Genomic DNA, 27,192 nt, shown 5'->3' on the forward strand with positions numbered 1-27,192 from the left:
AAAATAGTGAAAATGAAGTAAAAGCGTCTTGCTGGAGAATGCGGGCATCGATCCCGCTACCTCTCGCATGCTAAGCGAGCGCTCTACCATCTGAGCTAATTCCCCTCCTCCTCGAAGGCTCTCGATACACTGCTTCAGAGCTGAAGCACAGTCTCCGGCTCACACTTGCTTGGCTGTCCAGGGACCTGTAGTGCATAAAGCCCTTTCTCTTCATCTGCCGCAGAGGAAATCACAATCTCACCCCTTTGCCCAAAACAAAATACCTTCAGTGGAGCTACAAGTAAAGCTGCAGATGGCCATCCATTGCAACGAGGATTGGCCAACCAGGTATTAATAGCAGAGTGACTCCACTCCCACGCCCTTTCACGCTGGACCTGCGCTTGTGATCAAGAGGCTGCACGCCAGTCCCATAGACCCGAGAGCCCAATTGAAAAGGTGCTTGCTTCTCACTTTATTTCTCTCGCTATTTCTTGCTGTTTTAGGCCGCTGACACGCCGCCTGCAGCCAAAGGACCAGCGCTGGAGTGCCCTTTGTCATTTTTACCAGCTGGCCATATTTTACAATCGAGCGTCAGAATACCAAACAGGTAAGAGTTAGGTCTGGGAATTGAGTCCACTTTCCATCGTGTGTCCCATAAAGCGGAAGTGTCCAGCCGAGTGCAAGCAGGTGCCTTTTGCCCGCGTGTGCTGGGACACTGCAGCTTTGGACGTGAGCCAACTTGCCCTTTTCAGTGGGCCAGTACCCGTGACTCCAGTGAGAGAAGAGGAAAAGAAAGAACTTTCCCCTTCTCTGTCGAGTGGCCCCAGTGGCCTAATGGATAAGGCACTGGCCTCCTAAGCCAGGGATTGTGGGTTCGAGTCCCATCTGGGGTGGTTCGTGGCATTTTGTTCACACTTCTGCCAAAGCATGCAAAAGGTTTTTGCGGTAGTAGGGGGTGGGCGCAGGCTAGTACTTTGCTGGGCGCTGTGAAGTCCAGAACGTGCTCTGCTGGTAGCAGACTTTAAATGCCGGGAGACTGCAGAGTGTAGCAACCCCTCATGTCAGCGAAGAGACACAGATGAGTGGTAAGAAAGACAGGGAAAATATGCTTTCTGGAATCAGAGCTCCTGCAGACAGGGCTCACTCTTCTGCCAGCTCCGACCTGCTCCGATGAAAACGAAATAAAAGAGCAAAGGCTGCGCACTTTGAACCAATTATTCGAAGCATCGTATTGAAATGAAATAAAAGGTTAACAGCCCTGGGTGGCATCAAAGTGGAATTTCCTGAATATGTCACCAATGCCATGCAATGCGCCTGTTGCACAGTATCACGCCTGTTGCCGGCCCTCGCGCGGATGACTCTTTGGGATAGCAGAAAGTGGACGGAAGACTTTTAGGATGATAGTAAAAAAAACAGAAGCGAGCACATGACTTTATTTGCGACGATTGGCGAGTTTTGAATAAAATAGTGAAAATGAAGTAAAAGCGTCTTGCTGGAGAATGCGGGCATCGATCCCGCTACCTCTCGCATGCTAAGCGAGCGCTCTACCATCTGAGCTAATTCCCCTCCTCCTCGAAGGCTCTCGATACACTGCTTCAGAGCTGAAGCACAGTCTCCGGCTCACACTTGCTTGGCTGTCCAGGGACCTGTAGTGCATAAAGCCCTTTCTCTTCATCTGCCGCAGAGGAAATCACAATCTCACCCCTTTGCCCAAAACAAAATACCTTCAGTGGAGCTACAAGTAAAGCTGCAGATGGCCATCCATTGCAATGAGGATTGGCCAACCAGGTATTAATAGCAGAGTGACTCCACTGCCACGCCCTTTCACGCTGGACCTGCGCTTGTGATCAAGAGGCTGCACGCCAGTCCCATAGACCCGAGAGCCCAATTGAAAAGGTGCTTGCTTCTCACTTTATTTCTCTCGCTATTTCTTGCTGTTTTAGGCCGCTGACACGCCGCCTGCAGCCAAAGGACCAGCGCTGGAGCGCCCTTTGTCATTTTTACCAGCTGGCCATATTTTACAATCGAGCGTCAGAATACCAAACAGGTAAGAGTTAGGTCTGGGAATTGAGTCCACTTTCCATCGTGTGTCCCATAAAGCGGAAGTGTCCAGCCGAGTGCAAGCAGGTGCCTTTTGCCCGCGTGTGCTGGGACACTGCAGCTTTGGACGTGAGCCAACTTGCCCTTTTCAGTGGGCCAGTACCCGTGACTCCAGTGAGAGAAGAGGAAAAGAAAGAACTTTCCCCTTCTCTGTCGAGTGGCCCCAGTGGCCTAATGGATAAGGCACTGGCCTCCTAAGCCAGGGATTGTGGGTTCGAGCCCCATCTGGGGTGGTTCGTGGCATTTTGTTCACACTTCTGCCAAAGCATGCAAAAGGTTTTTGCGGTAGTAGGGGGTGGGCGCAGGCTAGTACTTTGCTGGGCGCTGTGAAGTCCAGAACGTGCTCTGCTGGTAGCAGACTTTAAATGCCGGGAGACTGCAGAGTGTAGCAACCCCTCATGTCAGCGAAGAGACACAGATGAGTGGTAAGAAAGACAGGGAAAATATGCTTTCTGGAATCAGAGCTCCTGCAGACAGGGCTCACTCTTCTGCCAGCTCCGACCTGCTCCGATGAAAACGAAATAAAAGAGCAAAGGCTGCGCACTTTGAACCAATTATTCGAAGCATCGTATTGAAATGAAATAAAAGGTTAACAGCCCTGGGTGGCATCAAAGTGGAATTTCCTGAATATGTCACCAATGCCATGCAATGCGCCTGTTGCACAGTATCACGCCTGTTGCCGGCCCTCGCGCGGGTGACTCTTTGGGATAGCAGAAAGTGGACGGAAGACTTTTAGGATGATAGTAAAAAAAACAGAAGCGAGCACATGACTTTATTTGCGACGATTGGCGAGTTTTGAATAAAATAGTGAAAATGAAGTAAAAGCGTCTTGCTGGAGAATGCGGGCATCGATCCCGCTACCTCTCGCATGCTAAGCGAGCGCTCTACCATCTGAGCTAATTCCCCTCCTCCTCGAAGGCTCTCGATACACTGCTTCAGAGCTGAAGCACAGTCTCCGGCTCACACTTGCTTGGCTGTCCAGGGACCTGTAGTGCATAAAGCCCTTTCTCTTCATCTGCGGCAGAGGAAATCACAATCTCACCCCTTTGCCCAAAACAAAATACCTTCAGTGGAGCTACAAGTAAAGCTGCAGATGGCCATCCATTGCAATGAGGATTGGCCAACCAGGTATTAATAGCAGAGTGACTCCACTGCCACGCCCTTTCACGCTGGACCTGCGCTTGTGATCAAGAGGCTGCACGCCAGTCCCATAGACCCGAGAGCCCAATTGAAAAGGTGCTTGCTTCTCACTTTATTTCTCTCGCTATTTCTTGCTGTTTTAGGCCGCTGACACGCCGCCTGCAGCCAAAGGACCAGCGCTGGAGCGCCCTTTGTCATTTTTACCAGCTGGCCATATTTTACAATCGAGCGTCAGAATACCAAACAGGTAAGAGTTAGGTCTGGGAATTGAGTCCACTTTCCATCGTGTGTCCCATAAAGCGGAAGTGTCCAGCCGAGTGCAAGCAGGTGCCTTTTGCCCGCGTGTGCTGGGACACTGCAGCTTTGGACGTGAGCCAACTTGCCCTTTTCAGTGGGCCAGTACCCGTGACTCCAGTGAGAGAAGAGGAAAAGAAAGAACTTTCCCCTTCTCTGTCGAGTGGCCCCAGTGGCCTAATGGATAAGGCACTGGCCTCCTAAGCCAGGGATTGTGGGTTCGAGTCCCATCTGGGGTGGTTCGTGGCATTTTGTTCACACTTCTGCCAAAGCATGCAAAAGGTTTTTGCGGTAGTAGGGGGTGGGCGCAGGCTAGTACTTTGCTGGGCGCTGTGAAGTCCAGAACGTGCTCTGCTGGTAGCAGACTTTAAATGCCGGGAGACTGCAGAGTGTAGCAACCCCTCATGTCAGTGAAGAGACACAGATGAGTGGTAAGAAAGACAGGGAAAATATGCTTTCTGGAATCAGAGCTCCTGCAGACAGGGCTCACTCTTCTGCCAGCTCCGACCTGCTCCGATGAAAACGAAATAAAAGAGCAAAGGCTGCGCACTTTGAACCAATTATTCGAAGCATCGTATTGAAATGAAATAAAAGGTTAACAGCCCTGGGTGGCATCAAAGTGGAATTTCCTGAATATGTCACCAATGCCATGCAATGCGCCTGTTGCACAGTATCACGCCTGTTGCCGGCCCTCGCGCGGATGACTCTTTGGGATAGCAGAAAGTGGACGGAAGACTTTTAGGATGATAGTAAAAAAAACAGAAGCGAGCACATGACTTTATTTGCGACGATTGGCGAGTTTTGAATAAAATAGTGAAAATGAAGTAAAAGCGTCTTGCTGGAGAATGCGGGCATCGATCCCGCTACCTCTCGCATGCTAAGCGAGCGCTCTACCATCTGAGCTAATTCCCCTCCTCCTCGAAGGCTCTCGATACACTGCTTCAGAGCTGAAGCACAGTCTCCGGCTCACACTTGCTTGGCTGTCCAGGGACCTGTAGTGCATAAAGCCCTTTCTCTTCATCTGCCGCAGAGGAAATCACAATCTCACCCCTTTGCCCAAAACAAAATACCTTCAGTGGAGCTACAAGTAAAGCTGCAGATGGCCATCCATTGCAATGAGGATTGGCCAACCAGGTATTAATAGCAGAGTGACTCCACTGCCACGCCCTTTCACGCTGGACCTGCGCTTGTGATCAAGAGGCTGCACGCCAGTCCCATAGACCCGAGAGCCCAATTGAAAAGGTGCTTGCTTCTCACTTTATTTCTCTCGCTATTTCTTGCTGTTTTAGGCCGCTGACACGCCGCCTGCAGCCAAAGGACCAGCGCTGGAGCGCCCTTTGTCATTTTTACCAGCTGGCCATATTTTACAATCGAGCGTCAGAATACCAAACAGGTAAGAGTTAGGTCTGGGAATTGAGTCCACTTTCCATCGTGTGTCCCATAAAGCGGAAGTGTCCAGCCGAGTGCAAGCAGGTGCCTTTTGCCCGCGTGTGCTGGGACACTGCAGCTTTGGACGTGAGCCAACTTGCCCTTTTCAGTGGGCCAGTACCCGTGACTCCAGTGAGAGAAGAGGAAAAGAAAGAACTTTCCCCTTCTCTGTCGAGTGGCCCCAGTGGCCTAATGGATAAGGCACTGGCCTCCTAAGCCAGGGATTGTGGGTTCGAGTCCCATCTGGGGTGGTTCGTGGCATTTTGTTCACACTTCTGCCAAAGCATGCAAAAGGTTTTTGCGGTAGTAGGGGGTGGGCGCAGGCTAGTACTTTGCTGGGCGCTGTGAAGTCCAGAACGTGCTCTGCTGGTAGCAGACTTTAAATGCCGGGAGACTGCAGAGTGTAGCAACGCCTCATGTCAGCGAAGAGACACAGATGAGTGGTAAGAAAGACAGGGAAAATATGCTTTCTGGAATCAGAGCTCCTGCAGACAGGGCTCACTCTTCTGCCAGCTCCGACCTGCTCCGATGAAAACGAAATAAAAGAGCAAAGGCTGCGCACTTTGAACCAATTATTCGAAGCATCGTATTGAAATGAAATAAAAGGTTAACAGCCCTGGGTGGCATCAAAGTGGAATTTCCTGAATATGTCACCAATGCCATGCAATGCGCCTGTTGCACAGTATCACGCCTGTTGCCGGCCCTCGCGCGGATGACTCTTTGGGATAGCAGAAAGTGGACGGAAGACTTTTAGGATGATAGTAAAAAAAACAGAAGCGAGCACATGACTTTATTTGCGACGATTGGCGAGTTTTGAATAAAATAGTGAAAATGAAGTAAAAGCGTCTTGCTGGAGAATGCGGGCATCGATCCCGCTACCTCTCGCATGCTAAGCGAGCGCTCTACCATCTGAGCTAATTCCCCTCCTCCTCGAAGGCTCTCGATACACTGCTTCAGAGCTGAAGCACAGTCTCCGGCTCACACTTGCTTGGCTGTCCAGGGACCTGTAGTGCATAAAGCCCTTTCTCTTCATCTGCCGCAGAGGAAATCACAATCTCACCCCTTTGCCCAAAACAAAATACCTTCAGTGGAGCTACAAGTAAAGCTGCAGATGGCCATCCATTGCAATGAGGATTGGCCAACCAGGTATTAATAGCAGAGTGACTCCACTGCCACGCCCTTTCACGCTGGACCTGCGCTTGTGATCAAGAGGCTGCACGCCAGTCCCATAGACCCGAGAGCCCAATTGAAAAGGTGCTTGCTTCTCACTTTATTTCTCTCGCTATTTCTTGCTGTTTTAGGCCGCTGACACGCCGCCTGCAGCCAAAGGACCAGCGCTGGAGTGCCCTTTGTCATTTTTACCAGCTGGCCATATTTTACAATCGAGCGTCAGAATACCAAACAGGTAAGAGTTAGGTCTGGGAATTGAGTCCACTTTCCATCGTGTGTCCCATAAAGCGGAAGTGTCCAGCCGAGTGCAAGCAGGTGCCTTTTGCCCGCGTGTGCTGGGACACTGCAGCTTTGGACGTGAGCCAACTTGCCCTTTTCAGTGGGCCAGTACCCGTGACTCCAGTGAGAGAAGAGGAAAAGAAAGAACTTTCCCCTTCTCTGTCGAGTGGCCCCAGTGGCCTAATGGATAAGGCACTGGCCTCCTAAGCCAGGGATTGTGGGTTCAAGCTCCATCTGGGGTGGTTCGTGGCATTTTGTTCACACTTCTGCCAAAGCATGCAAAAGGTTTTTGCGGTAGTAGGGGGTGGGCGCAGGCTAGTACTTTGCTGGGCGCTGTGAAGTCCAGAACGTGCTCTGCTGGTAGCAGACTTTAAATGCCGGGAGACTGCAGAGTGTAGCAACCCCTCATGTCAGCGAAGAGACACAGATGAGTGGTAAGAAAGACAGGGAAAATATGCTTTCTGGAATCAGAGCTCCTGCAGACAGGGCTCACTCTTCTGCCAGCTCCGACCTGCTCCGATGAAAACGAAATAAAAGAGCAAAGGCTGCGCACTTTGAACCAATTATTCGAAGCATCGTATTGAAATGAAATAAAAGGTTAACAGCCCTGGGTGGCATCAAAGTGGAATTTCCTGAATATGTCACCAATGCCATGCAATGCGCCTGTTGCACAGTATCACGCCTGTTGCCGGCCCTCGCGCGGGTGACTCTTTGGGATAGCAGAAAGTGGACGGAAGACTTTTAGGATGATAGTAAAAAAAACAGAAGCGAGCACATGACTTTATTTGCGACGATTGGCGAGTTTTGAATAAAATAGTGAAAATGAAGTAAAAGCGTCTTGCTGGAGAATGCGGGCATCGATCCCGCTACCTCTCGCATGCTAAGCGAGCGCTCTACCATCTGAGCTAATTCCCCTCCTCCTCGAAGGCTCTCGATACACTGCTTCAGAGCTGAAGCACAGTCTCCGGCTCACACTTGCTTGGCTGTCCAGGGACCTGTAGTGCATAAAGCCCTTTCTCTTCATCTGCGGCAGAGGAAATCACAATCTCACCCCTTTGCCCAAAACAAAATACCTTCAGTGGAGCTACAAGTAAAGCTGCAGATGGCCATCCATTGCAATGAGGATTGGCCAACCAGGTATTAATAGCAGAGTGACTCCACTGCCACGCCCTTTCACGCTGGACCTGCGCTTGTGATCAAGAGGCTGCACGCCAGTCCCATAGACCCGAGAGCCCAATTGAAAAGGTGCTTGCTTCTCACTTTATTTCTCTCGCTATTTCTTGCTGTTTTAGGCCGCTGACACGCCGCCTGCAGCCAAAGGACCAGCGCTGGAGCGCCCTTTGTCATTTTTACCAGCTGGCCATATTTTACAATCGAGCGTCAGAATACCAAACAGGTAAGAGTTAGGTCTGGGAATTGAGTCCACTTTCCATCGTGTGTCCCATAAAGCGGAAGTGTCCAGCCGAGTGCAAGCAGGTGCCTTTTGCCCGCGTGTGCTGGGACACTGCAGCTTTGGACGTGAGCCAACTTGCCCTTTTCAGTGGGCCAGTACCCGTGACTCCAGTGAGAGAAGAGGAAAAGAAAGAACTTTCCCCTTCTCTGTCGAGTGGCCCCAGTGGCCTAATGGATAAGGCACTGGCCTCCTAAGCCAGGGATTGTGGGTTCGAGTCCCATCTGGGGTGGTTCGTGGCATTTTGTTCACACTTCTGCCAAAGCATGCAAAAGGTTTTTGCGGTAGTAGGGGGTGGGCGCAGGCTAGTACTTTGCTGGGCGCTGTGAAGTCCAGAACGTGCTCTGCTGGTAGCAGACTTTAAATGCCGGGAGACTGCAGAGTGTAGCAACCCCTCATGTCAGTGAAGAGACACAGATGAGTGGTAAGAAAGACAGGGAAAATATGCTTTCTGGAATCAGAGCTCCTGCAGACAGGGCTCACTCTTCTGCCAGCTCCGACCTGCTCCGATGAAAACGAAATAAAAGAGCAAAGGCTGCGCACTTTGAACCAATTATTCGAAGCATCGTATTGAAATGAAATAAAAGGTTAACAGCCCTGGGTGGCATCAAAGTGGAATTTCCTGAATATGTCACCAATGCCATGCAATGCGCCTGTTGCACAGTATCACGCCTGTTGCCGGCCCTCGCGCGGATGACTCTTTGGGATAGCAGAAAGTGGACGGAAGACTTTTAGGATGATAGTAAAAAAAACAGAAGCGAGCACATGACTTTATTTGCGACGATTGGCGAGTTTTGAATAAAATAGTGAAAATGAAGTAAAAGCGTCTTGCTGGAGAATGCGGGCATCGATCCCGCTACCTCTCGCATGCTAAGCGAGCGCTCTACCATCTGAGCTAATTCCCCTCCTCCTCGAAGGCTCTCGATACACTGCTTCAGAGCTGAAGCACAGTCTCCGGCTCACACTTGCTTGGCTGTCCAGGGACCTGTAGTGCATAAAGCCCTTTCTCTTCATCTGCCGCAGAGGAAATCACAATCTCACCCCTTTGCCCAAAACAAAATACCTTCAGTGGAGCTACAAGTAAAGCTGCAGATGGCCATCCATTGCAACGAGGATTGGCCAACCAGGTATTAATAGCAGAGTGACTCCACTGCCACGCCCTTTCACGCTGGACCTGCGCTTGTGATCAAGAGGCTGCACGCCAGTCCCATAGACCCGAGAGCCCAATTGAAAAGGTGCTTGCTTCTCACTTTATTTCTCTCGCTATTTCTTGCTGTTTTAGGCCGCTGACACGCCGCCTGCAGCCAAAGGACCAGCGCTGGAGTGCCCTTTGTCATTTTTACCAGCTGGCCATATTTTACAATCGAGCGTCAGAATACCAAACAGGTAAGAGTTAGGTCTGGGAATTGAGTCCACTTTCCATCGTGTGTCCCATAAAGCGGAAGTGTCCAGCCGAGTGCAAGCAGGTGCCTTTTGCCCGCGTGTGCTGGGACACTGCAGCTTTGGACGTGAGCCAACTTGCCCTTTTCAGTGGGCCAGTACCCGTGACTCCAGTGAGAGAAGAGGAAAAGAAAGAACTTTCCCCTTCTCTGTCGAGTGGCCCCAGTGGCCTAATGGATAAGGCACTGGCCTCCTAAGCCAGGGATTGTGGGTTCGAGTCCCATCTGGGGTGGTTCGTGGCATTTTGTTCACACTTCTGCCAAAGCATGCAAAAGGTTTTTGCGGTAGTAGGGGGTGGGCGCAGGCTAGTACTTTGCTGGGCGCTGTGAAGTCCAGAACGTGCTCTGCTGGTAGCAGACTTTAAATGCCGGGAGACTGCAGAGTGTAGCAACGCCTCATGTCAGCGAAGAGACACAGATGAGTGGTAAGAAAGACAGGGAAAATATGCTTTCTGGAATCAGAGCTCCTGCAGACAGGGCTCACTCTTCTGCCAGCTCCGACCTGCTCCGATGAAAACGAAATAAAAGAGCAAAGGCTGCGCACTTTGAACCAATTATTCGAAGCATCGTATTGAAATGAAATAAAAGGTTAACAGCCCTGGGTGGCATCAAAGTGGAATTTCCTGAATATGTCACCAATGCCATGCAATGCGCCTGTTGCACAGTATCACGCCTGTTGCCGGCCCTCGCGCGGATGACTCTTTGGGATAGCAGAAAGTGGACGGAAGACTTTTAGGATGATAGTAAAAAAAACAGAAGCGAGCACATGACTTTATTTGCGACGATTGGCGAGTTTTGAATAAAATAGTGAAAATGAAGAAAAAGCGTCTTGCTGGAGAATGCGGGCATCGATCCCGCTACCTCTCGCATGCTAAGCGAGCGCTCTACCATCTGAGCTAATTCCCCTCCTCCTCGAAGGCTCTCGATACACTGCTTCAGAGCTGAAGCACAGTCTCCGGCTCACACTTGCTTGGCTGTCCAGGGACCTGTAGTGCATAAAGCCCTTTCTCTTCATCTGCCGCAGAGGAAATCACAATCTCACCCCTTTGCCCAAAACAAAATACCTTCAGTGGAGCTACAAGTAAAGCTGCAGATGGCCATCCATTGCAACGAGGATTGGCCAACCAGGTATTAATAGCAGAGTGACTCCACTGCCACGCCCTTTCACGCTGGACCTGCGCTTGTGATCAAGAGGCTGCACGCCAGTCCCATAGACCCGAGAGCCCAATTGAAAAGGTGCTTGCTTCTCACTTTATTTCTCTCGCTATTTCTTGCTGTTTTAGGCCGCTGACACGCCGCCTGCAGCCAAAGGACCAGCGCTGGAGTGCCCTTTGTCATTTTTACCAGCTGGCCATATTTTACAATCGAGCGTCAGAATACCAAACAGGTAAGAGTTAGGTCTGGGAATTGAGTCCACTTTCCATCGTGTGTCCCATAAAGCGGAAGTGTCCAGCCGAGAGCAGGCAGGTGCCTTTTGCCCGCGTGTGCTGGGACACTGCAGCTTTGGACGTGAGCCAACTTGCCCTTTTCAGTGGGCCAGTACCCGTGACTCCAGTGAGAGAAGAGGAAAAGAAAGAACTTTCCCCTTCTCTGTCGAGTGGCCCCAGTGGCCTAATGGATAAGGCACTGGCCTCCTAAGCCAGGGATTGTGGGTTCGAGTCCCATCTGGGGTGGTTCGTGGCATTTTGTTCACACTTCTGCCAAAGCATGCAAAAGGTTTTTGCGGTAGTAGGGGGTGGGCGCAGGCTAGTACTTTGCTGGGCGCTGTGAAGTCCAGAACGTGCTCTGCTGGTAGCAGACTTTAAATGCCGGGAGACTGCAGAGTGTAGCAACCCCTCATGTCAGCGAAGAGACACAGATGAGTGGTAAGAAAGACAGGGAAAATATGCTTTCTGGAATCAGAGCTCCTGCAGACAGGGCTCACTCTTCTGCCAGCTCCGACCTGCTCCGATGAAAACGAAATAAAAGAGCAAAGGCTGCGCACTTTGAACCAATTATTCGAAGCATCGTATTGAAATGAAATAAAAGGTTAACAGCCCTGGGTGGCATCAAAGTGGAATTTCCTGAATATGTCACCAATGCCATGCAATGCGCCTGTTGCACAGTATCACGCCTGTTGCCGGCCCTCGCGCGGATGACTCTTTGGGATAGCAGAAAGTGGACGGAAGACTTTTAGGATGATAGTAAAAAAAACAGAAGCGAGCACATGACTTTATTTGCGACGATTGGCGAGTTTTGAATAAAATAGTGAAAATGAAGTAAAAGCGTCTTGCTGGAGAATGCGGGCATCGATCCCGCTACCTCTCGCATGCTAAGCGAGCGCTCTACCATCTGAGCTAATTCCCCTCCTCCTCGAAGGCTCTCGATACACTGCTTCAGAGCTGAAGCACAGTCTCCGGCTCACACTTGCTTGGCTGTCCAGGGACCTGTAGTGCATAAAGCCCTTTCTCTTCATCTGCCGCAGAGGAAATCACAATCTCACCCCTTTGCCCAAAACAAAATACCTTCAGTGGAGCTACAAGTAAAGCTGCAGATGGCCATCCATTGCAATGAGGATTGGCCAACCAGGTATTAATAGCAGAGTGACTATACTGCCACGCCCTTTCACGCTGGACCTGCGCTTGTGATCAAGAGGCTGCACGCCAGTCCCATAGACCCGAGAGCCCAATTGAAAAGGTGCTTGCTTCTCACTTTATTTCTCTCGCTATTTCTTGCTGTTTTAGGCCGCTGACACGCCGCCTGCAGCCAAAGGACCAGCGCTGGAGCGCCCTTTGTCATTTTTACCAGCTGGCCATATTTTACAATCGAGCGTCAGAATACCAAACAGGTAAGAGTTAGGTCTGGGAATTGAGTCCACTTTCCATCGTGTGTCCCATAAAGCGGAAGTGTCCAGCCGAGTGCAAGCAGGTGCCTTTTGCCCGCGTGTGCTGGGACACTGCAGCTTTGGACGTGAGCCAACTTGCCCTTTTCAGTGGGCCAGTACCCGTGACTCCAGTGAGAGAAGAGGAAAAGAAAGAACTTTCCCCTTCTCTGTCGAGTGGCCCCAGTGGCCTAATGGATAAGGCACTGGCCTCCTAAGCCAGGGATTGTGGGTTCGAGCCCCATCTGGGGTGGTTCGTGGCATTTTGTTCACACTTCTGCCAAAGCATGCAAAAGGTTTTTGCGGTAGTAGGGGGTGGGCGCAGGCTAGTACTTTGCTGGGCGCTGTGAAGTCCAGAACGTGCTCTGCTGGTAGCAGACTTTAAATGCCGGGAGACTGCAGAGTGTAGCAACCCCTCATGTCAGCGAAGAGACACAGATGAGTGGTAAGAAAGACAGGGAAAATATGCTTTCTGGAATCAGAGCTCCTGCAGACAGGGCTCACTCTTCTGCCAGCTCCGACCTGCTCCGATGAAAACGAAATAAAAGAGCAAAGGCTGCGCACTTTGAACCAATTATTCGAAGCATCGTATTGAAATGAAATAAAAGGTTAACAGCCCTGGGTGGCATCAAAGTGGAATTTCCTGAATATGTCACCAATGCCATGCAATGCGCCTGTTGCACAGTATCACGCCTGTTGCCGGCCCTCGCGCGGGTGACTCTTTGGGATAGCAGAAAGTGGACGGAAGACTTTTAGGATGATAGTAAAAAAAACAGAAGCGAGCACATGACTTTATTTGCGACGATTGGCGAGTTTTGAATAAAATAGTGAAAATGAAGTAAAAGCGTCTTGCTGGAGAATGCGGGCATCGATCCCGCTACCTCTCGCATGCTAAGCGAGCGCTCTACCATCTGAGCTAATTCCCCTCCTCCTCGAAGGCTCTCGATACACTGCTTCAGAGCTGAAGCACAGTCTCCGGCTCACACTTGCTTGGCTGTCCAGGGACCTGTAGTGCATAAAGCCCTTTCTCTTCATCTGCGGCAGAGGAAATCACAATCTCACCCCTTTGCCCAAAACAAAATACCTTCAGTGGAGCTACAAGTAAAGCTGCAGATGGCCATCCATTGCAATGAGGATTGGCCAACCAGGTATTAATAGCAGAGTGACTCCACTGCCACGCCCTTTCACGCTGGACCTGCGCTTGTGATCAAGAGGCTGCACGCCAGTCCCATAGACCCGAGAGCCCAATTGAAAAGGTGCTTGCTTCTCACTTTATTTCTCTCGCTATTTCTTGCTGTTTTAGGCCGCTGACACGCCGCCTGCAGCCAAAGGACCAGCGCTGGAGCGCCCTTTGTCATTTTTACCAGCTGGCCATATTTTACAATCGAGCGTCAGAATACCAAACAGGTAAGAGTTAGGTCTGGGAATTGAGTCCACTTTCCATCGTGTGTCCCATAAAGCGGAAGTGTCCAGCCGAGTGCAAGCAGGTGCCTTTTGCCCGCGTGTGCTGGGACACTGCAGCTTTGGACGTGAGCCAACTTGCCCTTTTCAGTGGGCCAGTACCCGTGACTCCAGTGAGAGAAGAGGAAAAGAAAGAACTTTCCCTTTCTCTGTCGAGTGGCCCCAGTGGCCTAATGGATAAGGCACTGGCCTCCTAAGCCAGGGATTGTGGGTTCGAGTCCCATCTGGGGTGGTTCGTGGCATTTTGTTCACACTTCTGCCAAAGCATGCAAAAGGTTTTTGCGGTAGTAGGGGGTGGGCGCAGGCTAGTACTTTGCTGGGCGCTGTGAAGTCCAGAACGTGCTCTGCTGGTAGCAGACTTTAAATGCCGGGAGACTGCAGAGTGTAGCAACCCCTCATGTCAGCGAAGAGACACAGATGAGTGGTAAGAAAGACAGGGAAAATATGCTTTCTGGAATCAGAGCTCCTGCAGACAGGGCTCACTCTTCTGCCAGCTCCGACCTGCTCCGATGAAAACGAAATAAAAGAGCAAAGGCTGCGCACTTTGAACCAATTATTCGAAGCATCGTATTGAAATGAAATAAAAGGTTAACAGCCCTGGGTGGCATCAAAGTGGAATTTCCTGAATATGTCACCAATGCCATGCAATGCGCCTGTTGCACAGTATCACGCCTGTTGCCGGCCCTCGCGCGGGTGACTCTTTGGGATAGCAGAAAGTGGACGGAAGACTTTTAGGATGATAGTAAAAAAAACAGAAGCGAGCACATGACTTTATTTGCGACGATTGGCGAGTTTTGAATAAAATAGTGAAAATGAAGTAAAAGCGTCTTGCTGGAGAATGCGGGCATCGATCCCGCTACCTCTCGCATGCTAAGCGAGCGCTCTACCATCTGAGCTAATTCCCCTCCTCCTCGAAGGCTCTCGATACACTGCTTCAGAGCTGAAGCACAGTCTCCGGCTCACACTTGCTTGGCTGTCCAGGGACCTGTAGTGCATAAAGCCCTTTCTCTTCATCTGCGGCAGAGGAAATCACAATCTCACCCCTTTGCCCAAAACAAAATACCTTCAGTGGAGCTACAAGTAAAGCTGCAGATGGCCATCCATTGCAATGAGGATTGGCCAACCAGGTATTAATAGCAGAGTGACTCCACTGCCACGCCCTTTCACGCTGGACCTGCGCTTGTGATCAAGAGGCTGCACGCCAGTCCCATAGACCCGAGAGCCCAATTGAAAAGGTGCTTGCTTCTCACTTTATTTCTCTCGCTATTTCTTGCTGTTTTAGGCCGCTGACACGCCGCCTGCAGCCAAAGGACCAGCGCTGGAGCGCCCTTTGTCATTTTTACCAGCTGGCCATATTTTACAATCGAGCGTCAGAATACCAAACAGGTAAGAGTTAGGTCTGGGAATTGAGTCCACTTTCCATCGTGTGTCCCATAAAGCGGAAGTGTCCAGCCGAGTGCAAGCAGGTGCCTTTTGCCCGCGTGTGCTGGGACACTGCAGCTTTGGACGTGAGCCAACTTGCCCTTTTCAGTGGGCCAGTACCCGTGACTCCAGTGAGAGAAGAGGAAAAGAAAGAACTTTCCCCTTCTCTGTCGAGTGGCCCCAGTGGCCTAATGGATAAGGCACTGGCCTCCTAAGCCAGGGATTGTGGGTTCGAGTCCCATCTGGGGTGGTTCGTGGCATTTTGTTCACACTTCTGCCAAAGCATGCAAAAGGTTTTTGCGGTAGTAGGGGGTGGGCGCAGGCTAGTACTTTGCTGGGCGCTGTGAAGTCCAGAACGTGCTCTGCTGGTAGCAGACTTTAAATGCCGGGAGACTGCAGAGTGTAGCAACCCCTCATGTCAGTGAAGAGACACAGATGAGTGGTAAGAAAGACAGGGAAAATATGCTTTCTGGAATCAGAGCTCCTGCAGACAGGGCTCACTCTTCTGCCAGCTCCGACCTGCTCCGATGAAAACGAAATAAAAGAGCAAAGGCTGCGCACTTTGAACCAATTATTCGAAGCATCGTATTGAAATGAAATAAAAGGTTAACAGCCCTGGGTGGCATCAAAGTGGAATTTCCTGAATATGTCACCAATGCCATGCAATGCGCCTGTTGCACAGTATCACGCCTGTTGCCGGCCCTCGCGCGGATGACTCTTTGGGATAGCAGAAAGTGGACGGAAGACTTTTAGGATGATAGTAAAAAAAACAGAAGCGAGCACATGACTTTATTTGCGACGATTGGCGAGTTTTGAATAAAATAGTGAAAATGAAGAAAAAGCGTCTTGCTGGAGAATGCGGGCATCGATCCCGCTACCTCTCGCATGCTAAGCGAGCGCTCTACCATCTGAGCTAATTCCCCTCCTCCTCGAAGGCTCTCGATACACTGCTTCAGAGCTGAAGCACAGTCTCCGGCTCACACTTGCTTGGCTGTCCAGGGACCTGTAGTGCATAAAGCCCTTTCTCTTCATCTGCCGCAGAGGAAATCACAATCTCACCCCTTTGCCCAAAACAAAATACCTTCAGTGGAGCTACAAGTAAAGCTGCAGATGGCCATCCATTGCAACGAGGATTGGCCAACCAGGTATTAATAGCAGAGTGACTCCACTGCCACGCCCTTTCACGCTGGACCTGCGCTTGTGATCAAGAGGCTGCACGCCAGTCCCATAGACCCGAGAGCCCAATTGAAAAGGTGCTTGCTTCTCACTTTATTTCTCTCGCTATTTCTTGCTGTTTTAGGCCGCTGACACGCCGCCTGCAGCCAAAGGACCAGCGCTGGAGTGCCCTTTGTCATTTTTACCAGCTGGCCATATTTTACAATCGAGCGTCAGAATACCAAACAGGTAAGAGTTAGGTCTGGGAATTGAGTCCACTTTCCATCGTGTGTCCCATAAAGCGGAAGTGTCCAGCCGAGAGCAGGCAGGTGCCTTTTGCCCGCGTGTGCTGGGACACTGCAGCTTTGGACGTGAGCCAACTTGCCCTTTTCAGTGGGCCAGTACCCGTGACTCCAGTGAGAGAAGAGGAAAAGAAAGAACTTTCCCCTTCTCTGTCGAGTGGCCCCAGTGGCCTAATGGATAAGGCACTGGCCTCCTAAGCCAGGGATTGTGGGTTCGAGTCCCATCTGGGGTGGTTCGTGGCATTTTGTTCACACTTCTGCCAAAGCATGCAAAAGGTTTTTGCGGTAGTAGGGGGTGGGCGCAGGCTAGTACTTTGCTGGGCGCTGTGAAGTCCAGAACGTGCTCTGCTGGTAGCAGACTTTAAATGCCGGGAGACTGCAGAGTGTAGCAACCCCTCATGTCAGCGAAGAGACACAGATGAGTGGTAAGAAAGACAGGGAAAATATGCTTTCTGGAATCAGAGCTCCTGCAGACAGGGCTCACTCTTCTGCCAGCTCCGACCTGCTCCGATGAAAACGAAATAAAAGAGCAAAGGCTGCGCACTTTGAACCAATTATTCGAAGCATCGTATTGAAATGAAATAAAAGGTTAACAGCCCTGGGTGGCATCAAAGTGGAATTTCCTGAATATGTCACCAATGCCATGCAATGCGCCTGTTGCACAGTATCACGCCTGTTGCCGGCCCTCGCGCGGATGACTCTTTGGGATAGCAGAAAGTGGACGGAAGACTTTTAGGATGATAGTAAAAAAAACAGAAGCGAGCACATGACTTTATTTGCGACGATTGGCGAGTTTTGAATAAAATAGTGAAAATGAAGTAAAAGCGTCTTGCTGGAGAATGCGGGCATCGATCCCGCTACCTCTCGCATGCTAAGCGAGCGCTCTACCATCTGAGCTAATTCCCCTCCTCCTCGAAGGCTCTCGATACACTGCTTCAGAGCTGAAGCACAGTCTCCGGCTCACACTTGCTTGGCTGTCCAGGGACCTGTAGTGCATAAAGCCCTTTCTCTTCATCTGCCGCAGAGGAAATCACAATCTCACCCCTTTGCCCAAAACAAAATACCTTCAGTGGAGCTACAAGTAAAGCTGCAGATGGCCATCCATTGCAATGAGGATTGGCCAACCAGGTATTAATAGCAGAGTGACTCCACTGCCACGCCCTTTCACGCTGGACCTGCGCTTGTGATCAAGAGGCTGCACGCCAGTCCCATAGACCCGAGAGCCCAATTGAAAAGGTGCTTGCTTCTCACTTTATTTCTCTCGCTATTTCTTGCTGTTTTAGGCCGCTGACACGCCGCCTGCAGCCAAAGGACCAGCGCTGGAGCGCCCTTTGTCATTTTTACCAGCTGGCCATATTTTACAATCGAGCGTCAGAATACCAAACAGGTAAGAGTTAGGTCTGGGAATTGAGTCCACTTTCCATCGTGTGTCCCATAAAGCGGAAGTGTCCAGCCGAGTGCAAGCAGGTGCCTTTTGCCCGCGTGTGCTGGGACACTGCAGCTTTGGACGTGAGCCAACTTGCCCTTTTCAGTGGGCCAGTACCCGTGACTCCAGTGAGAGAAGAGGAAAAGAAAGAACTTTCCCCTTCTCTGTCGAGTGGCTCCAGTGGCCTAATGGATAAGGCACTGGCCTCCTAAGCCAGGGATTGTGGGTTCGAGCCCCATCTGGGGTGGTTCGTGGCATTTTGTTCACACTTCTGCCAAAGCATGCAAAAGGTTTTTGCGGTAGTAGGGGGTGGGCGCAGGCTAGTACTTTGCTGGGCGCTGTGAAGTCCAGAACGTGCTCTGCTGGTAGCAGACTTTAAATGCCGGGAGACTGCAGAGTGTAGCAACCCCTCATGTCAGCGAAGAGACACAGATGAGTGGTAAGAAAGACAGGGAAAATATGCTTTCTGGAATCAGAGCTCCTGCAGACAGGGCTCACTCTTCTGCCAGCTCCGACCTGCTCCGATGAAAACGAAATAAAAGAGCAAAGGCTGCGCACTTTGAACCAATTATTCGAAGCATCGTATTGAAATGAAATAAAAGGTTAACAGCCCTGGGTGGCATCAAAGTGGAATTTCCTGAATATGTCACCAATGCCATGCAATGCGCCTGTTGCACAGTATCACGCCTGTTGCCGGCCCTCGCGCGGGTGACTCTTTGGGATAGCAGAAAGTGGACGGAAGACTTTTAGGATGATAGTAAAAAAAACAGAAGCGAGCACATGACTTTATTTGCGACGATTGGCGAGTTTTGAATAAAATAGTGAAAATGAAGTAAAAGCGTCTTGCTGGAGAATGCGGGCATCGATCCCGCTACCTCTCGCATGCTAAGCGAGCGCTCTACCATCTGAGCTAATTCCCCTCCTCCTCGAAGGCTCTCGATACACTGCTTCAGAGCTGAAGCACAGTCTCCGGCTCACACTTGCTTGGCTGTCCAGGGACCTGTAGTGCATAAAGCCCTTTCTCTTCATCTGCGGCAGAGGAAATCACAATCTCACCCCTTTGCCCAAAACAAAATACCTTCAGTGGAGCTACAAGTAAAGCTGCAGATGGCCATCCATTGCAATGAGGATTGGCCAACCAGGTATTAATAGCAGAGTGACTCCACTGCCACGCCCTTTCACGCTGGACCTGCGCTTGTGATCAAGAGGCTGCACGCCAGTCCCATAGACCCGAGAGCCCAATTGAAAAGGTGCTTGCTTCTCACTTTATTTCTCTCGCTATTTCTTGCTGTTTTAGGCCGCTGACACGCCGCCTGCAGCCAAAGGACCAGCGCTGGAGCGCCCTTTGTCATTTTTACCAGCTGGCCATATTTTACAATCGAGCGTCAGAATACCAAACAGGTAAGAGTTAGGTCTGGGAATTGAGTCCACTTTCCATCGTGTGTCCCATAAAGCGGAAGTGTCCAGCCGAGTGCAAGCAGGTGCCTTTTGCCCGCGTGTGCTGGGACACTGCAGCTTTGGACGTGAGCCAACTTGCCCTTTTCAGTGGGCCAGTACCCGTGACTCCAGTGAGAGAAGAGGAAAAGAAAGAACTTTCCCTTTCTCTGTCGAGTGGCCCCAGTGGCCTAATGGATAAGGCACTGGCCTCCTAAGCCAGGGATTGTGGGTTCGAGTCCCATCTGGGGTGGTTCGTGGCATTTTGTTCACACTTCTGCCAAAGCATGCAAAAGGTTTTTGCGGTAGTAGGGGGTGGGCGCAGGCTAGTACTTTGCTGGGCGCTGTGAAGTCCAGAACGTGCTCTGCTGGTAGCAGACTTTAAATGCCGGGAGACTGCAGAGTGTAGCAACCCCTCATGTCAGCGAAGAGACACAGATGAGTGGTAAGAAAGACAGGGAAAATATGCTTTCTGGAATCAGAGCTCCTGCAGACAGGGCTCACTCTTCTGCCAGCTCCGACCTGCTCCGATGAAAACGAAATAAAAGAGCAAAGGCTGCGCACTTTGAACCAATTATTCGAAGCATCGTATTGAAATGAAATAAAAGGTTAACAGCCCTGGGTGGCATCAAAGTGGAATTTCCTGAATATGTCACCAATGCCATGCAATGCGCCTGTTGCACAGTATCACGCCTGTTGCCGGCCCTCGCGCGGATGACTCTTTGGGATAGCAGAAAGTGGACGGAAGACTTTTAGGATGATAGTAAAAAAAACAGAAGCGAGCACATGACTTTATTTGCGACGATTGGCGAGTTTTGAATAAAATAGTGAAAATGAAGTAAAAGCGTCTTGCTGGAGAATGCGGGCATCGATCCCGCTACCTCTCGCATGCTAAGCGAGCGCTCTACCATCTGAGCTAATTCCCCTCCTCCTCGAAGGCTCTCGATACACTGCTTCAGAGCTGAAGCACAGTCTCCGGCTCACACTTGCTTGGCTGTCCAGGGACCTGTAGTGCATAAAGCCCTTTCTCTTCATCTGCGGCAGGGGAAATCACAATCTCACCCCTTTGCCCAAAACAAAATACCTTCAGTGGAGCTACAAGTAAAGCTGCAGATGGCCATCCATTGCAACGAGGATTGGCCAACCAGGTATTAATAGCAGAGTGACTCCACTGCCACGCCCTTTCACGCTGGACCTGCGCTTGTGATCAAGAGGCTGCACGCCAGTCCCATAGACCCGAGAGCCCAATTGAAAAGGTGCTTGCTTCTCACTTTATTTCTCTCGCTATTTCTTGCTGTTTTAGGCCGCTGACACGCCGCCTGCAGCCAAAGGACCAGCGCTGGAGTGCCCTTTGTCATTTTTACCAGCTGGCCATATTTTACAATCGAGCGTCAGAATACCAAACAGGTAAGAGTTAGGTCTGGGAATTGAGTCCACTTTCCATCGTGTGTCCCATAAAGCGGAAGTGTCCAGCCGAGTGCAAGCAGGTGCCTTTTGCCCGCGTGTGCTGGGACACTGCAGCTTTGGACGTGAGCCAACTTGCCCTTTTCAGTGGGCCAGTACCCCTGACTCCAGTGAGAGAAGAGGAAAAGAAAGAACTTTCCCCTTCTCTGTCGAGTGGCCCCAGTGGCCTAATGGATAAGGCACTGGCCTCCTAAGCCAGGGATTGTGGGTTCGAGTCCCATCTGGGGTGGTTCGTGGCATTTTGTTCACACTTCTGCCAAAGCATGCAAAAGGTTTTTGCGGTAGTAGGGGGTGGGCGCAGGCTAGTACTTTGCTGGGCGCTGTGAAGTCCAGAACGTGCTCTGCTGGTAGCAGACTTTAAATGCCGGGAGACTGCAGAGTGTAGCAACCCCTCATGTCAGCGAAGAGACACAGATGAGTGGTAAGAAAGACAGGGAAAATATGCTTTCTGGAATCAGAGCTCCTGCAGACAGGGCTCACTCTTCTGCCAGCTCCGACCTGCTCCGATGAAAACGAAATAAAAGAGCAAAGGCTGCGCACTTTGAACCAATTATTCGAAGCATCGTATTGAAATGAAATAAAAGGTTAACAGCCCTGGGTGGCATCAAAGTGGAATTTCCTGAATATGTCACCAATGCCATGCAATGCGCCTGTTGCACAGTATCACGCCTGTTGCCGGCCCTCGCGCGGGTGACTCTTTGGGATAGCAGAAAGTGGACGGAAGACTTTTAGGATGATAGTAAAAAAAACAGAAGCGAGCACATGACTTTATTTGCGACGATTGGCGAGTTTTGAATAAAATAGTGAAAATGAAGAAAAAGCGTCTTGCTGGAGAATGCGGGCATCGATCCCGCTACCTCTCGCATGCTAAGCGAGCGCTCTACCATCTGAGCTAATTCCCCTCCTCCTCGAAGGCTCTCGATACACTGCTTCAGAGCTGAAGCACAGTCTCCGGCTCACACTTGCTTGGCTGTCCAGGGACCTGTAGTGCATAAAGCCCTTTCTCTTCATCTGCGGCAGGGGAAATCACAATCTCACCCCTTTGCCCAAAACAAAATACCTTCAGTGGAGCTACAAGTAAAGCTGCAGATGGCCATCCATTGCAACGAGGATTGGCCAACCAGGTATTAATAGCAGAGTGACTCCACTGCCACGCCCTTTCACGCTGGACCTGCGCTTGTGATCAAGAGGCTGCACGCCAGTCCCATAGACCCGAGAGCCCAATTGAAAAGGTGCTTATTTCTCTCTTTATTTCTCTCGCTATTTCTTGCTGTTTTAGGCCGCTGACACGCCGCCTGCAGCCAAAGGACCAGCGCTGGAGTGCCCTTTGTCATTTTTACCAGCTGGCCATATTTTACAATCGAGCGTCAGAATACCAAACAGGTAAGAGTTAGGTCTGGGAATTGAGTCCACTTTCCATCGTGTGTCCCATAAAGCGGAAGTGTCCAGCCGAGTGCAAGCAGGTGCCTTTTGCCCGCGTGTGCTGGGACACTGCAGCTTTGGACGTGAGCCAACTTGCCCTTTTCAGTGGGCCAGTACCCGTGACTCCAGTGAGAGAAGAGGAAAAGAAAGAACTTTCCCCTTCTCTGTCGAGTGGCCCCAGTGGCCTAATGGATAAGGCACTGGCCTCCTAAGCCAGGGATTGTGGGTTCGAGTCCCATCTGGGGTGGTTCGTGGCATTTTGTTCACACTTCTGCCAAAGCATGCAAAAGGTTTTTGCGGTAGTAGGGGGTGGGCGCAGGCTAGTACTTTGCTGGGCGCTGTGAAGTCCAGAACGTGCTCTGCTGGTAGCAGACTTTAAATGCCGGGAGACTGCAGAGTGTAGCAACCCCTCATGTCAGTGAAGAGACACAGATGAGTGGTAAGAAAGACAGGGAAAATATGCTTTCTGGAATCAGAGCTCCTGCAGACAGGGCTCACTCTTCTGCCAGCTCCGACCTGCTCCGATGAAAACGAAATAAAAGAGCAAAGGCTGCGCACTTTGAACCAATTATTCGAAGCATCGTATTGAAATGAAATAAAAGGTTAACAGCCCTGGGTGGCATCAAAGTGGAATTTCCTGAATATGTCACCAATGCCATGCAATGCGCCTGTTGCACAGTATCACGCCTGTTGCCGGCCCTCGCGCGGGTGACTCTTTGGGATAGCAGAAAGTGGACGGAAGACTTTTAGGATGATAGTAAAAAAAACAGAAGCGAGCACATGACTTTATTTGCGACGATTGGCGAGTTTTGAATAAAATAGTGAAAATGAAGAAAAAGCGTCTTGCTGGAGAATGCGGGCATCGATCCCGCTACCTCTCGCATGCTAAGCGAGCGCTCTACCATCTGAGCTAATTCCCCTCCTCCTCGAAGGCTCTCGATACACTGCTTCAGAGCTGAAGCACAGTCTCCGGCTCACACTTGCTTGGCTGTCCAGGGACCTGTAGTGCATAAAGCCCTTTCTCTTCATCTGCGGCAGGGGAAATCACAATCTCACCCCTTTGCCCAAAACAAAATACCTTCAGTGGAGCTACAAGTAAAGCTGCAGATGGCCATCCATTGCAACGAGGATTGGCCAACCAGGTATTAATAGCAGAGTGACTCCACTCCCACGCCCTTTCACGCTGGACCTGCGCTTGTGATCAAGAGGCTGCACGCCAGTCCCATAGACCCGAGAGCCCAATTGAAAAGGTGCTTGCTTCTCACTTTATTTCTCTCGCTATTTCTTGCTGTTTTAGGCCGCTGACACGCCGCCTGCAGCCAAAGGACCAGCGCTGGAGTGCCCTTTGTCATTTTTACCAGCTGGCCATATTTTACAATCGAGCGTCAGAATACCAAACAGGTAAGAGTTAGGTCTGGGAATTGAGTCCACTTTCCATCGTGTGTCCCATAAAGCGGAAGTGTCCAGCCGAGTGCAAGCAGGTGCCTTTTGCCCGCGTGTGCTGGGACACTGCAGCTTTGGACGTGAGCCAACTTGCCCTTTTCAGTGGGCCAGTACCCGTGACTCCAGTGAGAGAAGAGGAAAAGAAAGAACTTTCCCCTTCTCTGTCGAGTGGCCCCAGTGGCCTAATGGATAAGGCACTGGCCTCCTAAGCCAGGGATTGTGGGTTCGAGTCCCATCTGGGGTGGTTCGTGGCATTTTGTTCACACTTCTGCCAAAGCATGCAAAAGGTTTTTGCGGTAGTAGGGGGTGGGCGCAGGCTAGTACTTTGCTGGGCGCTGTGAAGTCCAGAACGTGCTCTGCTGGTAGCAGACTTTAAATGCCGGGAGACTGCAGAGTGTAGCAACCCCTCATGTCAGCGAAGAGACACAGATGAGTGGTAAGAAAGACAGGGAAAATATGCTTTCTGGAATCAGAGCTCCTGCAGACAGGGCTCACTCTTCTGCCAGCTCCGACCTGCTCCGATGAAAACGAAATAAAAGAGCAAAGGCTGCGCACTTTGAACCAATTATTCGAAGCATCGTATTGAAATGAAATAAAAGGTTAACAGCCCTGGGTGGCATCAAAGTGGAATTTCCTGAATATGTCACCAATGCCATGCAATGCGCCTGTTGCACAGTATCACGCCTGTTGCCGGCCCTCGCGCGGATGACTCTTTGGGATAGCAGAAAGTGGACGGAAGACTTTTAGGATGATAGTAAAAAAAACAGAAGCGAGCACATGACTTTATTTGCGACGATTGGCGAGTTTTGAATAAAATAGTGAAAATGAAGTAAAAGCGTCTTGCTGGAGAATGCGGGCATCGATCCCGCTACCTCTCGCATGCTAAGCGAGCGCTCTACCATCTGAGCTAATTCCCCTCCTCCTCGAAGGCTCTCGATACACTGCTTCAGAGCTGAAGCACAGTCTCCGGCTCACACTTGCTTGGCTGTCCAGGGACCTGTAGTGCATAAAGCCCTTTCTCTTCATCTGCCGCAGAGGAAATCACAATCTCACCCCTTTGCCCAAAACAAAATACCTTCAGTGGAGCTACAAGTAAAGCTGCAGATGGCCATCCATTGCAATGAGGATTGGCCAACCAGGTATTAATAGCAGAGTGACTCCACTGCCACGCCCTTTCACGCTGGACCTGCGCTTGTGATCAAGAGGCTGCACGCCAGTCCCATAGACCCGAGAGCCCAATTGAAAAGGTGCTTGCTTCTCACTTTATTTCTCTCGCTATTTCTTGCTGTTTTAGGCCGCTGACACGCCGCCTGCAGCCAAAGGACCAGCGCTGGAGCGCCCTTTGTCATTTTTACCAGCTGGCCATATTTTACAATCGAGCGTCAGAATACCAAACAGGTAAGAGTTAGGTCTGGGAATTGAGTCCACTTTCCATCGTGTGTCCCATAAAGCGGAAGTGTCCAGCCGAGTGCAAGCAGGTGCCTTTTGCCCGCGTGTGCTGGGACACTGCAGCTTTGGACGTGAGCCAACTTGCCCTTTTCAGTGGGCCAGTACCCGTGACTCCAGTGAGAGAAGAGGAAAAGAAAGAACTTTCCCCTTCTCTGTCGAGTGGCTCCAGTGGCCTAATGGATAAGGCACTGGCCTCATAAGCCAGGGATTGTGGGTTCGAGCCCCATCTGGGGTGGTTCGTGGCATTTTGTTCACACTTCTGCCAAAGCATGCAAAAGGTTTTTGCGGTAGTAGGGGGTGGGCGCAGGCTAGTACTTTGCTGGGCGCTGTGAAGTCCAGAACGTGCTCTGCTGGTAGCAGACTTTAAATGCCGGGAGACTGCAGAGTGTAGCAACCCCTCATGTCAGCGAAGAGACACAGATGAGTGGTAAGAAAGACAGGGAAAATATGCTTTCTGGAATCAGAGCTCCTGCAGACAGGGCTCACTCTTCTGCCAGCTCCGACCTGCTCCGATGAAAACGAAATAAAAGAGCAAAGGCTGCGCACTTTGAACCAATTATTCGAAGCATCGTATTGAAATGAAATAAAAGGTTAACAGCCCTGGGTGGCATCAAAGTGGAATTTCCTGAATATGTCACCAATGCCATGCAATGCGCCTGTTGCACAGTATCACGCCTGTTGCCGGCCCTCGCGCGGGTGACTCTTTGGGATAGCAGAAAGTGGACGGAAGACTTTTAGGATGATAGTAAAAAAAACAGAAGCGAGCACATGACTTTATTTGCGACGATTGGCGAGTTTTGAATAAAATAGTGAAAATGAAGTAAAAGCGTCTTGCTGGAGAATGCGGGCATCGATCCCGCTACCTCTCGCATGCTAAGCGAGCGCTCTACCATCTGAGCTAATTCCCCTCCTCCTCGAAGGCTCTCGATACACTGCTTCAGAGCTGAAGCACAGTCTCCGGCTCACACTTGCTTGGCTGTCCAGGGACCTGTAGTGCATAAAGCCCTTTCTCTTCATCTGCGGCAGAGGAAATCACAATCTCACCCCTTTGCCCAAAACAAAATACCTTCAGTGGAGCTACAAGTAAAGCTGCAGATGGCCATCCATTGCAATGAGGATTGGCCAACCAGGTATTAATAGCAGAGTGACTCCACTGCCACGCCCTTTCACGCTGGACCTGCGCTTGTGATCAAGAGGCTGCACGCCAGTCCCATAGACCCGAGAGCCCAATTGAAAAGGTGCTTGCTTCTCACTTTATTTCTCTCGCTATTTCTTGCTGTTTTAGGCCGCTGACACGCCGCCTGCAGCCAAAGGACCAGCGCTGGAGCGCCCTTTGTCATTTTTACCAGCTGGCCATATTTTACAATCGAGCGTCAGAATACCAAACAGGTAAGAGTTAGGTCTGGGAATTGAGTCCACTTTCCATCGTGTGTCCCATAAAGCGGAAGTGTCCAGCCGAGTGCAAGCAGGTGCCTTTTGCCCGCGTGTGCTGGGACACTGCAGCTTTGGACGTGAGCCAACTTGCCCTTTTCAGTGGGCCAGTACCCGTGACTCCAGTGAGAGAAGAGGAAAAGAAAGAACTTTCCCTTTCTCTGTCGAGTGGCCCCAGTGGCCTAATGGATAAGGCACTGGCCTCCTAAGCCAGGGATTGTGGGTTCGAGTCCCATCTGGGGTGGTTCGTGGCATTTTGTTCACACTTCTGCCAAAGCATGCAAAAGGTTTTTGCGGTAGTAGGGGGTGGGCGCAGGCTAGTACTTTGCTGGGCGCTGTGAAGTCCAGAACGTGCTCTGCTGGTAGCAGACTTTAAATGCCGGGAGACTGCAGAGTGTAGCAACCCCTCATGTCAGCGAAGAGACACAGATGAGTGGTAAGAAAGACAGGGAAAATATGCTTTCTGGAATCAGAGCTCCTGCAGACAGGGCTCACTCTTCTGCCAGCTCCGACCTGCTCCGATGAAAACGAAATAAAAGAGCAAAGGCTGCGCACTTTGAACCAATTATTCGAAGCATCGTATTGAAATGAAATAAAAGGTTAACAGCCCTGGGTGGCATCAAAGTGGAATTTCCTGAATATGT

The 27,192-nt window shown here is 50.7% G+C and overlaps 38 non-coding genes across 38 annotated transcripts; 19 read left to right on the plus strand and 19 right to left on the minus strand.

Annotated features, from left to right (window-relative positions):
* Positions 1–32: 32 nt before the first annotated feature.
* On the minus strand, positions 33–105 carry TRNAA-AGC (transfer RNA alanine (anticodon AGC)). Its single transcript has one exon. It is a non-coding gene; the product is annotated as a tRNA-Ala (tRNA).
* A 694-nt stretch (positions 106–799) lies between these two features.
* TRNAR-CCU (transfer RNA arginine (anticodon CCU)) lies at positions 800–872 on the plus strand. Its single transcript has one exon. It is a non-coding gene; the product is annotated as a tRNA-Arg (tRNA).
* Positions 873–1,472: 600 nt separating this feature from the next.
* TRNAA-AGC (transfer RNA alanine (anticodon AGC)) lies at positions 1,473–1,545 on the minus strand. Its single transcript has one exon. It is a non-coding gene; the product is annotated as a tRNA-Ala (tRNA).
* Positions 1,546–2,239: 694 nt separating this feature from the next.
* On the plus strand, positions 2,240–2,312 carry TRNAR-CCU (transfer RNA arginine (anticodon CCU)). The gene has a single exon. It is a non-coding gene; the product is annotated as a tRNA-Arg (tRNA).
* Positions 2,313–2,912: 600 nt separating this feature from the next.
* TRNAA-AGC (transfer RNA alanine (anticodon AGC)) lies at positions 2,913–2,985 on the minus strand. Its single transcript has one exon. It is a non-coding gene; the product is annotated as a tRNA-Ala (tRNA).
* Positions 2,986–3,679: 694 nt separating this feature from the next.
* Positions 3,680–3,752, plus strand: TRNAR-CCU (transfer RNA arginine (anticodon CCU)). Its single transcript has one exon. It is a non-coding gene; the product is annotated as a tRNA-Arg (tRNA).
* A 600-nt stretch (positions 3,753–4,352) lies between these two features.
* On the minus strand, positions 4,353–4,425 carry TRNAA-AGC (transfer RNA alanine (anticodon AGC)). The gene has a single exon. It is a non-coding gene; the product is annotated as a tRNA-Ala (tRNA).
* Positions 4,426–5,119: 694 nt separating this feature from the next.
* TRNAR-CCU (transfer RNA arginine (anticodon CCU)) lies at positions 5,120–5,192 on the plus strand. The gene has a single exon. It is a non-coding gene; the product is annotated as a tRNA-Arg (tRNA).
* A 600-nt stretch (positions 5,193–5,792) lies between these two features.
* Positions 5,793–5,865, minus strand: TRNAA-AGC (transfer RNA alanine (anticodon AGC)). Its single transcript has one exon. It is a non-coding gene; the product is annotated as a tRNA-Ala (tRNA).
* Positions 5,866–6,559: 694 nt separating this feature from the next.
* TRNAR-CCU (transfer RNA arginine (anticodon CCU)) lies at positions 6,560–6,632 on the plus strand. Its single transcript has one exon. It is a non-coding gene; the product is annotated as a tRNA-Arg (tRNA).
* Positions 6,633–7,232: 600 nt separating this feature from the next.
* Positions 7,233–7,305, minus strand: TRNAA-AGC (transfer RNA alanine (anticodon AGC)). The gene has a single exon. It is a non-coding gene; the product is annotated as a tRNA-Ala (tRNA).
* A 694-nt stretch (positions 7,306–7,999) lies between these two features.
* TRNAR-CCU (transfer RNA arginine (anticodon CCU)) lies at positions 8,000–8,072 on the plus strand. The gene has a single exon. It is a non-coding gene; the product is annotated as a tRNA-Arg (tRNA).
* A 600-nt stretch (positions 8,073–8,672) lies between these two features.
* TRNAA-AGC (transfer RNA alanine (anticodon AGC)) lies at positions 8,673–8,745 on the minus strand. Its single transcript has one exon. It is a non-coding gene; the product is annotated as a tRNA-Ala (tRNA).
* A 694-nt stretch (positions 8,746–9,439) lies between these two features.
* On the plus strand, positions 9,440–9,512 carry TRNAR-CCU (transfer RNA arginine (anticodon CCU)). The gene has a single exon. It is a non-coding gene; the product is annotated as a tRNA-Arg (tRNA).
* Positions 9,513–10,112: 600 nt separating this feature from the next.
* On the minus strand, positions 10,113–10,185 carry TRNAA-AGC (transfer RNA alanine (anticodon AGC)). Its single transcript has one exon. It is a non-coding gene; the product is annotated as a tRNA-Ala (tRNA).
* Positions 10,186–10,879: 694 nt separating this feature from the next.
* TRNAR-CCU (transfer RNA arginine (anticodon CCU)) lies at positions 10,880–10,952 on the plus strand. Its single transcript has one exon. It is a non-coding gene; the product is annotated as a tRNA-Arg (tRNA).
* Positions 10,953–11,552: 600 nt separating this feature from the next.
* On the minus strand, positions 11,553–11,625 carry TRNAA-AGC (transfer RNA alanine (anticodon AGC)). The gene has a single exon. It is a non-coding gene; the product is annotated as a tRNA-Ala (tRNA).
* A 694-nt stretch (positions 11,626–12,319) lies between these two features.
* On the plus strand, positions 12,320–12,392 carry TRNAR-CCU (transfer RNA arginine (anticodon CCU)). Its single transcript has one exon. It is a non-coding gene; the product is annotated as a tRNA-Arg (tRNA).
* Positions 12,393–12,992: 600 nt separating this feature from the next.
* TRNAA-AGC (transfer RNA alanine (anticodon AGC)) lies at positions 12,993–13,065 on the minus strand. Its single transcript has one exon. It is a non-coding gene; the product is annotated as a tRNA-Ala (tRNA).
* Positions 13,066–13,759: 694 nt separating this feature from the next.
* On the plus strand, positions 13,760–13,832 carry TRNAR-CCU (transfer RNA arginine (anticodon CCU)). Its single transcript has one exon. It is a non-coding gene; the product is annotated as a tRNA-Arg (tRNA).
* A 600-nt stretch (positions 13,833–14,432) lies between these two features.
* Positions 14,433–14,505, minus strand: TRNAA-AGC (transfer RNA alanine (anticodon AGC)). The gene has a single exon. It is a non-coding gene; the product is annotated as a tRNA-Ala (tRNA).
* Positions 14,506–15,199: 694 nt separating this feature from the next.
* On the plus strand, positions 15,200–15,272 carry TRNAR-CCU (transfer RNA arginine (anticodon CCU)). Its single transcript has one exon. It is a non-coding gene; the product is annotated as a tRNA-Arg (tRNA).
* A 600-nt stretch (positions 15,273–15,872) lies between these two features.
* Positions 15,873–15,945, minus strand: TRNAA-AGC (transfer RNA alanine (anticodon AGC)). The gene has a single exon. It is a non-coding gene; the product is annotated as a tRNA-Ala (tRNA).
* Positions 15,946–16,639: 694 nt separating this feature from the next.
* On the plus strand, positions 16,640–16,712 carry TRNAR-CCU (transfer RNA arginine (anticodon CCU)). The gene has a single exon. It is a non-coding gene; the product is annotated as a tRNA-Arg (tRNA).
* A 600-nt stretch (positions 16,713–17,312) lies between these two features.
* Positions 17,313–17,385, minus strand: TRNAA-AGC (transfer RNA alanine (anticodon AGC)). Its single transcript has one exon. It is a non-coding gene; the product is annotated as a tRNA-Ala (tRNA).
* Positions 17,386–18,079: 694 nt separating this feature from the next.
* On the plus strand, positions 18,080–18,152 carry TRNAR-CCU (transfer RNA arginine (anticodon CCU)). Its single transcript has one exon. It is a non-coding gene; the product is annotated as a tRNA-Arg (tRNA).
* Positions 18,153–18,752: 600 nt separating this feature from the next.
* On the minus strand, positions 18,753–18,825 carry TRNAA-AGC (transfer RNA alanine (anticodon AGC)). Its single transcript has one exon. It is a non-coding gene; the product is annotated as a tRNA-Ala (tRNA).
* Positions 18,826–19,519: 694 nt separating this feature from the next.
* On the plus strand, positions 19,520–19,592 carry TRNAR-CCU (transfer RNA arginine (anticodon CCU)). Its single transcript has one exon. It is a non-coding gene; the product is annotated as a tRNA-Arg (tRNA).
* Positions 19,593–20,192: 600 nt separating this feature from the next.
* On the minus strand, positions 20,193–20,265 carry TRNAA-AGC (transfer RNA alanine (anticodon AGC)). The gene has a single exon. It is a non-coding gene; the product is annotated as a tRNA-Ala (tRNA).
* Positions 20,266–20,959: 694 nt separating this feature from the next.
* TRNAR-CCU (transfer RNA arginine (anticodon CCU)) lies at positions 20,960–21,032 on the plus strand. The gene has a single exon. It is a non-coding gene; the product is annotated as a tRNA-Arg (tRNA).
* Positions 21,033–21,632: 600 nt separating this feature from the next.
* On the minus strand, positions 21,633–21,705 carry TRNAA-AGC (transfer RNA alanine (anticodon AGC)). The gene has a single exon. It is a non-coding gene; the product is annotated as a tRNA-Ala (tRNA).
* Positions 21,706–22,399: 694 nt separating this feature from the next.
* TRNAR-CCU (transfer RNA arginine (anticodon CCU)) lies at positions 22,400–22,472 on the plus strand. The gene has a single exon. It is a non-coding gene; the product is annotated as a tRNA-Arg (tRNA).
* A 600-nt stretch (positions 22,473–23,072) lies between these two features.
* TRNAA-AGC (transfer RNA alanine (anticodon AGC)) lies at positions 23,073–23,145 on the minus strand. Its single transcript has one exon. It is a non-coding gene; the product is annotated as a tRNA-Ala (tRNA).
* A 694-nt stretch (positions 23,146–23,839) lies between these two features.
* TRNAR-CCU (transfer RNA arginine (anticodon CCU)) lies at positions 23,840–23,912 on the plus strand. The gene has a single exon. It is a non-coding gene; the product is annotated as a tRNA-Arg (tRNA).
* A 600-nt stretch (positions 23,913–24,512) lies between these two features.
* TRNAA-AGC (transfer RNA alanine (anticodon AGC)) lies at positions 24,513–24,585 on the minus strand. Its single transcript has one exon. It is a non-coding gene; the product is annotated as a tRNA-Ala (tRNA).
* A 694-nt stretch (positions 24,586–25,279) lies between these two features.
* Positions 25,280–25,352, plus strand: TRNAM-CAU (transfer RNA methionine (anticodon CAU)). The gene has a single exon. It is a non-coding gene; the product is annotated as a tRNA-Met (tRNA).
* Positions 25,353–25,952: 600 nt separating this feature from the next.
* On the minus strand, positions 25,953–26,025 carry TRNAA-AGC (transfer RNA alanine (anticodon AGC)). The gene has a single exon. It is a non-coding gene; the product is annotated as a tRNA-Ala (tRNA).
* A 694-nt stretch (positions 26,026–26,719) lies between these two features.
* TRNAR-CCU (transfer RNA arginine (anticodon CCU)) lies at positions 26,720–26,792 on the plus strand. The gene has a single exon. It is a non-coding gene; the product is annotated as a tRNA-Arg (tRNA).
* The last annotated feature ends 400 nt before the right edge of the window (positions 26,793–27,192 follow it).

This window comes from Ambystoma mexicanum, chromosome 5q (assembly GCF_040938575.1).
Source record: "Ambystoma mexicanum isolate Mex_15411 chromosome 5q, UKY_AmexF1_1, whole genome shotgun sequence".
NCBI classification, from domain to species: Eukaryota; Metazoa; Chordata; class Amphibia; order Caudata; family Ambystomatidae; genus Ambystoma; species Ambystoma mexicanum.